Genomic DNA, 9,362 nt, shown 5'->3' with positions numbered 1-9,362 from the left:
CTTTTCTTTAGCTGTTTAGAATAACATCCTATGAAGAGCTATGACATTTAGATCACAATTAAAAATGACACAGAAGGTAAATTATCAGATATTGTCCCACTTTACCAGTATTCACCCTACATTTTATTCCCCAACACAAATGTTTAAATGCTATTTTCAAAACAATTTTGGTTGGGACACACTTCTTTCTTTCTTTGATGATCTAAAAGTCAGTAACTCTGGAGCCTAGACCCAGCAGAGGTGCCCTGAGAGTGGGGGTGCCCATGGCCCATCTGGTAAAACTGACCCCCCACCAGCTTTAGACAGCTTTAGCCCCACGCAAGAAATGTTAGTATTGCTAGAGAAACACTGTCAGTCAGTGGAGAGCCTACACTGCAATCAAAATCATCAAGGAAGCGACTGATGTTAGTCTTACCAGTAAATTATTTTTAAATTAAAGCTGTATATTTGTCTTTTTAACTCTTTGAAACCTGGATTTTAATCATTTTTCTTGAGCTGCATTTACACGGCTTTCACAGGTTTTAAACCTTTGAACCCTGGGCAAATTAGGTTTTCTTCCAGAAAACATGGAAAAAAGGCTATGAGCAACTTGGCAAGAAATGTTGCGCAAATTGCAAGAAATTTTTTACATGTTGAAAATTCTTATATTATTATTATAAGCTACGGTAAAATGTCGAGAACTATATTTAGAATCATCACAATTCAGTATTCAAAATTATTTTACAAAATTGTTATAATTTTTAAGCACTTTTTTCAGGTAATTTCCTGCTTTTTGTTGTTGTTGTTCCTTTTGTTTTATAACTTTCCCATGATTTTTGGCTTTTTTTTTTTCTTTTCTTATTTCTAGGTCATTTCTTCTTAAATTGAAGGGAATTAAACCAAATAGCTCAGGTGTTAAAGGGTTAATGAAAAGGACAACCAGACTGTTTGAAGAACAATAAATCACTTGTACAGATAAATAAAACATTAATTTTCTGAAATTCAGTTATGACTTTTGATGTTGGAGTGCCATCCCAAGATTTTTAGTGGCTCCATCCAGCCACCCCTATAAAAACGTTATGTGGATGCCACTGCATCAAAGAAGAGGCAGAAAAGCACAGGTGCAAATATTAAAGGTAATAATGTATGAATTCCAAAACATGCTCAGAAAGTCATATTAGTCATCACCAGGCCTCATCTCACCTCACGTTTTTAAGCCTCAGGCTCGGCTCAATATTAATGCCATTCAAGGCTAACAAATAAAACCAGCCTCATGTATTTGTCAAGATTCAGTCAGCTGTGTCACTTTTATTGCACTTTTATGGGAGTTTTCTTTTAGGAGGTTCTTGTTACAAGTTCTACTTGTTCCAGACACATGTAATGATTCATTATCTTTCCTTTTATTTACTGAAGGAAGGCTATGATGTTACATCAAGTTTTTATTCATTTAATAATTTAAGTCTCATGGTTCCTTTTCCCTTTGAAACCTAATTGGCTTGATTTCCTTCAAAATCATGGGACGGAGGCACTGAGCAATGAGATAAGAAATGACCCCAAGGAAATGCTTTAAAATGTATAATAATTCTGTAATGTAATTGCAACTGTGGTAATTATAAATATTTTTTTCCCCTAGACATTTTGCCGTATAGCTGTTTTAAAAATATATTTTTTAAATCTTCTAATTTCTTTAGTTCTTTAATTTTGTCCCACATTTTTTAGAGAAAATGCTGAATTAAGTTTGCTCACTTTCTGGTTCAAATATTTACATATTTTTGAACAGCCCCTGAAAGCAGCACAGGAAAAGTCATGTTGCTCCAGGTTTCAAATTGAATAGAATAGAATAGAAATACTTTATTAATCCTGTAAGGGAAATTGTTTTGTTACGAGAGCAGCAACTGAATGAAATATTCATTAAAAAGGGTAGAATAATGCATATATATATATATATATATAGGAAGGCAGTTAACATAGAATTAAAAAAATAAAATAAAATAACAATAATAACAATGTACACTATGTATAGAGAACAAACAAACAAAAATCCAAAAAGATTAAAAAGAGCAATAAAAAAAGGACACAAAGTGCAAATAAATGTGCAAAAGTGAAGATGGAATATTAATTAAAATATTAATAGTTAAAATTTAGGATGTTATTCATAAAACCTCCTGGTTTCTTTTTTGTGTGTCTTGAGTCTTCTGTGAGTGTCTTTTGGTCAGATGCACAAAACATCACGTAGTACATTCACTGGGGAGTTACATCTAATCATTGGGAAATCAGTCAGTGACTCCCATTTATCATGAAATTTACATCCCAACTGAGGTCATTTACTGAGTGCGTCGGCCACAATCATCATGTTTTAACGTAACCCCTTAAAACTTGGACTGTCATCACTTTTCTTGCAAGTATTTTTTAGATTTATAAAACTTTTTTTTTTCTTCTAAGCTAAATTTCGAGAGTTATATTTAGAATCATAACAATTAAGTATGTAAACTTATTTTACAGAATTATCGTAATTTTTATGCACTTGTTTAAGGTAATATCCTTGCTTTTTTCGTCGTTGTTTTGAAACTTTTCCATGATTTTTGTTTGTATGTTGTTGTTTTTGTTAATTTCTGGTTAATTTCTCATTGCCTTCTGCCCATGTTTTTGAAGAAAATTAAGCCAGTTAGCCCAGAAAAAAGTCAGAGGTCACAGTGTTGCAATACAGTCTGTTTTAGGGGGAGTTGTTGCTGTGAATAAGCACCACTCCTAACTGCTCCCATTGACTAAACACAATAAAATAAATTTTTTCTCAGCTCATATCTGATGGCGCTCCTGTGTTGTAACAGGGCTCATGTTAAACTTGCATAATGTAAAGTGAATAAACATCACCATCCCTTCCATCTACCCACAGGTGGGGTTTTAGAAGCTGTGATTTCATTATGAGCAGCTGTAACTTATTAACTGAATACAGGTAATCGCTCTTTCAATTATGTCATTTTTAAATGGCACAGGATACAACATCTGATCAAATGACACAATAGAGTGCAGGTGTGGATGATTGCCTTACCTTAACCTTTAACCTGCATGCTGAGGATGAGCCACATGTTGTAACTCTGCAGATAACATCAAGAGCCGCAGTTTGACCTCTTGGAGACAAAGATCGGCCAAAGAATGAGACTGATCAAAGTGGGTCAAAGAGTGAGAGACAATCTACTTGTTTGTACAGATTATCAAGCCATGTTGCCGGTGATTCTTTGTCTTATCTGACAGACTATCGGCTCTTCAGTGGATTGCCACAAAAAGAGATCCAAACATCCACACAGTTATCTCTTTTGCACCAAATTTCTAAGGTTTCACAAACATTAAGTCACCCACATGGTGGACGGATCATCATATAGCAATCAACACAGCTGAGGAGACGGGAGATACTCACATTGTTAACCCTTATAAAACCTGAGTAAATTCGGCTGGATTTAGTTTTAAAAACTTGGTAAGAAGGCAATGAGCAACTTAACAAGAAATGGCCAATAATCTGCAAGAAATTTGAAAAAAAAAAGTTACACAAAAATTACCTTAAAGAAGGAAAAAAAAGGAATAATTAAAAACAAAAACAAACAGGGGAAATTGACCTCAAGAAAGAGGTAAAAAAAAAACTGGCAAACCAACATCAAACAGATTTTTTCAGGTTTCAGAAGATTACAGCACAACATAAGTGATGTCGATCCAGGTATTAAAGGGTTAAGAGGATACGTCATCCACAAAATCACCATGTGTAAATCAAAAAGTCATGTGTTAGGTGTTACCTTGAATTGGTGAATAAAACTTTCTTTTTCCTCACATACCTGCATGGAAAACAGCAAAGATATTTATTTACTGATTGATCGGGGACCTCATTCCACAACAACATAACGAGATCAAAACATCCGTTTCATACCTGCCAACATCAGACTGTGAAAAGAGGTAGATTTTATTGGGTAAAGACTGAATAGCCTACTCTCACAGCCATTAGATGAGCTGAGCCTGTTGATGCTTTAAAGATGCAACTTAACACCCATTTTTTATTCTCCTGCTTTTATTTCCATTTGACCTGTTTTTCCCATTATTGATCTAATTCCCCGTATTTATATATGTATGTATATATATATATATATATATATATATAAACTCCACTACAGTTAAATATAATAGGATGTGAAAGTAAAATGACTTTCAATTTTTTTCTGGCTCATTTTAAAATAAAAATAAACAAAGTGAACAAAAAAGTGTTACACTTAATGTTCCAGCTAGCCTATGGTGTCTCGACAAACAGTGACTAACATCCATCAGAAACGTACACTGACAATTTTTTACTCTAGCGACTGGGCTGTCCCTTAACTTTCCATCCAGTTTCATTACCACGTCAAAACAGTGGAAAAAAACCGTCCATCCTTTTGACCCCAATGACCATTTTTCCCCCATATCTCCACATAGTTGCTCACATATCTTGAGTAAATGTTAAAGATAATTGCTCTCCAGATAACCTAGAAATTCCAAAGCATTGATGAGAAAAAATCACTACATGCACAAGTCATGTTATCATTTTAAACAACAGTGGTCATCACCTGAATGTGATGGAAATACAATAAGCCTGAAGGTCACTGTGTTACTGGAAGTCACACAGCATCATCATCTTGTTTTAGCAACTTGTTTTATACTGGAATTAAACTGATCCGATTACAGTGTGATTACTTTCATGATATTTGCAGCTCATAACAAATAGAGTTTAAATATAGTAATCAAGTACAAATCAAATAAATGACTTCTTATAAAGAAAAACACAAAAACAAAACGTAACAGCACATAACAGAAAATGTTTAAATGAACATGTGGATTAATATATAAAGCTCCAGTAGCTGTATATATGATGGATTAAGAGGTACAAAAATGATTGAAAAAAATCAAATTATATAAGTGACAATTTGTTGTTTATGGAGGGGGAGGAGTGGTGCAAAACAAGGAGCCAGTTCAGATAATTATTTAAGCACTAAGGAGGGAGTTCTGTTTTTTGATTTGGCTTAGATGAGGGACCTGCAATATTAAATTGTCATGTTTTAGATTTATTTTAAATACCAGCATAACATGTTTTCATGTGATTTCTTTCAAGAAAATTCTCCAAAATCAACCATTTAACACAGACAGAAACTCTTAAATATGGTTATTTATGGTGAAGGAAGGTTCATGGATTTTCCCAAGTCACTCGGGAAGTCTCAAAGAAAAATATCTGGGTCATAATAAAAATAAAATAAAATTTAAAAAGTCACACATTAGCCAAGTACAGTCCCTAAATTACTCAGAACATTTTAGAAGATTATTACCGGACAAATTTAGAGGACTGTTTGTATCAACGCAATCTGGGTTAGGGAGGCGTATTAGAAAATGTATGTATTTATAGAGCTGTAGTATCCTTTTCATGTAATATATATTAGTCAGTAATTTATAATGGACCAAATTTAGAATCTCGCTCCCAAATATACCAACAGATGCTAAGTCATGTTATCTCGATGGCATCAGTCACCTCACAGGAAAATAAATCACTCTGTCATCGTGCTACTTGACATGGTTTATCATCATCTCCCTGCATAGCAAAGGAAGGCAATTAAAGAGTTCCTCTTTTAGCCGAGATGTGAGGGGGGAGAGAAGGATCCAGTTCCTCCTGGCTCGCATTGGGACAGATGGAGGGACGAAGGAGCCAGAACGGAGCGGCTGCCTATCGCTGTCCTCACTTTATCAAGAGCGTCAGACGACATCTGTTTTCTGACAACACGACGGTCTCAAACTGCACCCAAACTATACATATGCCCCACATATCCAGCACAGCATGTACACAGAGATCAAGTGTGGACTTATAGTTACATCCATACAGATACACACAGAAACTTCCACACATGGAGTCTAATCTGCCTCCTCATTGGCTTGTGATCCACTCAGTGTTTGCAGCCAACTCTGATTACAAATCCTGAGCTGATTAGCTCACCCATAAGTCTCCTCTTTGACCTCAGCTCCGAGCTTTCAGACATGAGGCATGTGAGGGAACGGCTTCTTGCCAGGCAGGGAAAATTAAAGCCACAAAAACGCCGAAACGCTATCCAAGACAAAAGATAGAAATGTTCCGATCAAGATAACGACAATGAGGCATCATTTATTCCCTCCTAAATTTAGTGCATGGATGATCATGCAGTAGCTATCAGGCTAATTTTAGACTGGCCCATCTGTTTTCCTATATTGTCTCCACTATTAGACACCAAATTAAGCTTTAGTAAAGTCAGCTTTACTTTGTGGATTTACTATGACAAACAAAGATGGGGCAATTGTTTGCAGGTGCTTGGGGTGAGGTGAATGTCTCATGGGATGGAGCTCATCCAATGATGAAGTGAGCTCCTGACAGCCGGCCAAGGCTGCTAAGATGGATGTGAGCCACTGTCACTGTTAGATATAGAGCCTGTGACGCCATGGCTCATGGATCTCAGACAACATTTCTGCTTTGTCCTGAGCCCACTGTAAGTGAAGAACTTCAACTTTTGAGAAAAGATAATAGCTTCAACTTAACTCTTTCATTATAAGCCAACAAATCGGAAAAACAGCAGCTGACTAATTGGAAGCCCAGTTCCAAACACCAGTATGACCTTGGGCGGATTATGAGACAATGGGCCCCTGGGTACACGTACACAAAAGACCACACCACCGCTCGTGAGGTTGCCTCTTCTGCTGTTGTTTTGTGTCTCTTTGTAGTCATCCATCTTTGAGGTTCTGTGTCTCTTTGTAGTCATTTTTGTGTCTTGGGGTCATTTTGTGATTCCTGGTGGACATTTTGTGTCTCATTCAGGTCATTTTGTTTCTGTGTAATCAATTTATGTCCCTTTGTAGTGATTTTGTGTCTCTTTGTAGCCATTTTGTGTCTCTCCGAGGTCCTTTTGTGTGTTTGTAGTAATTTTGTGTCTATTTTAAGGTTATTTTGTGTGTTTTTGTATCTGTTTGAAGGTCATTTTGTGTCTTTTTTTGGATAATCCTATGTCTCAGTAGTTTTTTTGTGCGTGTCTCTCTGACCTTTTCAGTTGTTTGTGTCTCTTAGTGGCCTTCTTGAGGGTTATGTATGGTAATGAAATTACTCTGCTGGCATGGCTGGATAGGATTGTACATTTACTATTACTATGCTCAGATCAGAGATTGTTTCTCTCAAAACTACCACCGCCCAACGTGGGGCTCGAACCCACGACCCTGAGATTAAGAGTCTCATGCTCTACCGACTGAGCTAGCCGGGCTATGCACAGTACAAATTGGGTCAGATTTCGAAGCTGCATTACGGGAGGTCTATGCCACATTTAGAGCGTATCTGTGATTCAGTCTGTGCCTGGATAGCATACACATCTCTCAGAATGGCAGAGGCTGAGTCAGTGGCAAGCAGCTAACGGTGCTAACACCTCAGACAGTGCTGTTACCACTGCAACAGTGCTGACAGAGCCAACAGTGTTAATGTAGAAGGGAACAAGAGGGTGGGCATTAAGCTTCACCATTCAGCTATCATGTCAGGACAGAACTCATTGGCGGTGGTATTTACAAGGGATCACATGCACTAATGCATTAGCAGCTAGACCAGCTACCACATCAAAGAACAGAGAAGCTCTGATCATAACACACACAGAGTTTACAGTAGGTTATGTAGGAATCAACTTACCATACTGTAATGTTGACACTTGGTAACACAACAGCACCTTACAACAATCCCAAATGTTCTGAGTTTGTATGACAGTGGACATTGTCTGTTGCTGTAGTATGTACATGGAAATTGCCTCCTATCAATCTTACTTTGACCTTAAAACCTTACCGCCCAACGTGGGGCTCGAACCCACGACCCTGAGATTAAGAGTCTCATGCTCTACCGACTGAGCTAGCCGGGCTATGCACAGTATGAATTGGGTCAGATTTTGAAGCTGCGCTACGGGAGGTCTATGCCACATTTAGAGCATATCTGTGATTCAGTCTGTGCCTGGATAGCATACACATCTCTCAGAATGGCAGAGGCTGAGTCAGTGGCAAGCAGCTAACGGTGCTAACACCTCAGACAGTGCTGTTACCACTGCAACAGTGCTGACAGAGCCAACAGTGTTAATGTGGAAGGGAACAAGAGGGTGGGCATTAAGCTTCACCATTCAGCTATCATGTCAGGACAGAACTCATTGGCGGTGGTATTTACAAGGGATCACATGCACTAATGCATTAGCAGCTAGACCAGCTACCACATCAAAGAACAGAGAAGCTCTGATCATAACACACAGAGTTTACAGTAGGTTATGTAGGAATCAACTTACCATACTGTAATGTTGACACTTGGTAACACAACAGCACCTTACAACAATCCCAAATGTTCTGAGTTTGTATGACAGCGGACATTGTCTGTTGCTGTAGTATTTACATTGCCTCCAATCAATCTTACTTTGACCTTAAAACCTTACCGCCCAACGTGGGGCTCGAACCCACGACCCTGAGATTAAGAGTCTCATGCTCTACCGACTGAGCTAGCCGGGCTATGCACAGTATGAATTGGGTCAGATTTTGAAGCTGCGCTACGGGAGGTCTATGCCACATTTAGAGCGTATCTGTCATTCAGTCTGTGCCTGGATAGCATACACATCTCTCAGAATGGCAGAGGCTGAGTCAGTGGCAAGCAGCTAACAGTGCTAACACCTCAGACAGTGCTGTTACCACCGCAACAGTGCTGACAGAGCCAACAGTGTTAATGTGGAAGGGAACAAGAGGGTGGGCATTAAGCTTCACCATTCAGCTATCATGTCAGGACAGAACTCATTGGCGGTGGTATTTACAAGGGATCACACGCACTAATGCATTAGCAGCTAGACCAGCTACCACATCAAAGAACAGAGAAGCTCTGATCATAACACACACAGAGTTTACAGTAGGTTATGTAGGAATCAACTTACCATACTGTAATGTTGACACTTGGTAACACAACAGCACCTTACAACAATCCCAAATGTTCTGAGTTTGTATGACAGTGGACATTGTCTGTTGCTGTAGTATTTACATGGAAATTGCTTCCTATCAATCTTACTTTGACCTTAAAACCTTCCCGCCCAACGTGGGGCTCGAACCCACGACCCTGAGATTAAGAGTCTCATGCTCTACCGACTGAGCTAGCCGGGCTATTTTTTTGAAAACAAGGGTTCATATTTTTGCTCGCTCTTTCTTTTCCATTGGCAAAAGCTGGTACATTTTTTACAGCCAAGCTACTGTCAATAGAAGCCAAATTAATTATTTGTAATATTTTTGTATATTTTTCATATAAATCTTTTCATTTATTTTATATATATACGTATGTAATTTTGTATTATACATTTTTGTTGTTG

At 37.9% G+C, this 9,362-nt stretch overlaps 4 non-coding genes across 4 annotated transcripts; all 4 read right to left on the bottom strand.

The window, feature by feature from the left end:
- Positions 1-7,186: 7,186 nt before the first annotated feature.
- On the bottom strand, positions 7,187-7,259 carry trnak-cuu (transfer RNA lysine (anticodon CUU)). Its single transcript has one exon. It is a non-coding gene; the product is annotated as a tRNA-Lys (tRNA).
- Positions 7,260-7,822: 563 nt separating this feature from the next.
- Positions 7,823-7,895, bottom strand: trnak-cuu (transfer RNA lysine (anticodon CUU)). The gene has a single exon. It is a non-coding gene; the product is annotated as a tRNA-Lys (tRNA).
- Positions 7,896-8,450: 555 nt separating this feature from the next.
- Positions 8,451-8,523, bottom strand: trnak-cuu (transfer RNA lysine (anticodon CUU)). Its single transcript has one exon. It is a non-coding gene; the product is annotated as a tRNA-Lys (tRNA).
- A 563-nt stretch (positions 8,524-9,086) lies between these two features.
- Positions 9,087-9,159, bottom strand: trnak-cuu (transfer RNA lysine (anticodon CUU)). The gene has a single exon. It is a non-coding gene; the product is annotated as a tRNA-Lys (tRNA).
- Between the last annotated feature and the right edge of the window lie 203 nt (positions 9,160-9,362).

The sequence above is a fragment of the Plectropomus leopardus genome, chromosome 22 (genome assembly GCF_026936395.1).
Source record: "Plectropomus leopardus strain MGB_pleo_1.0 chromosome 22, ASM2693639v1, whole genome shotgun sequence".
NCBI classification, from domain to species: Eukaryota; Metazoa; Chordata; class Actinopteri; order Perciformes; family Serranidae; genus Plectropomus; species Plectropomus leopardus.
This window is presented reverse-complemented; position numbering and strand designations above follow the sequence as displayed.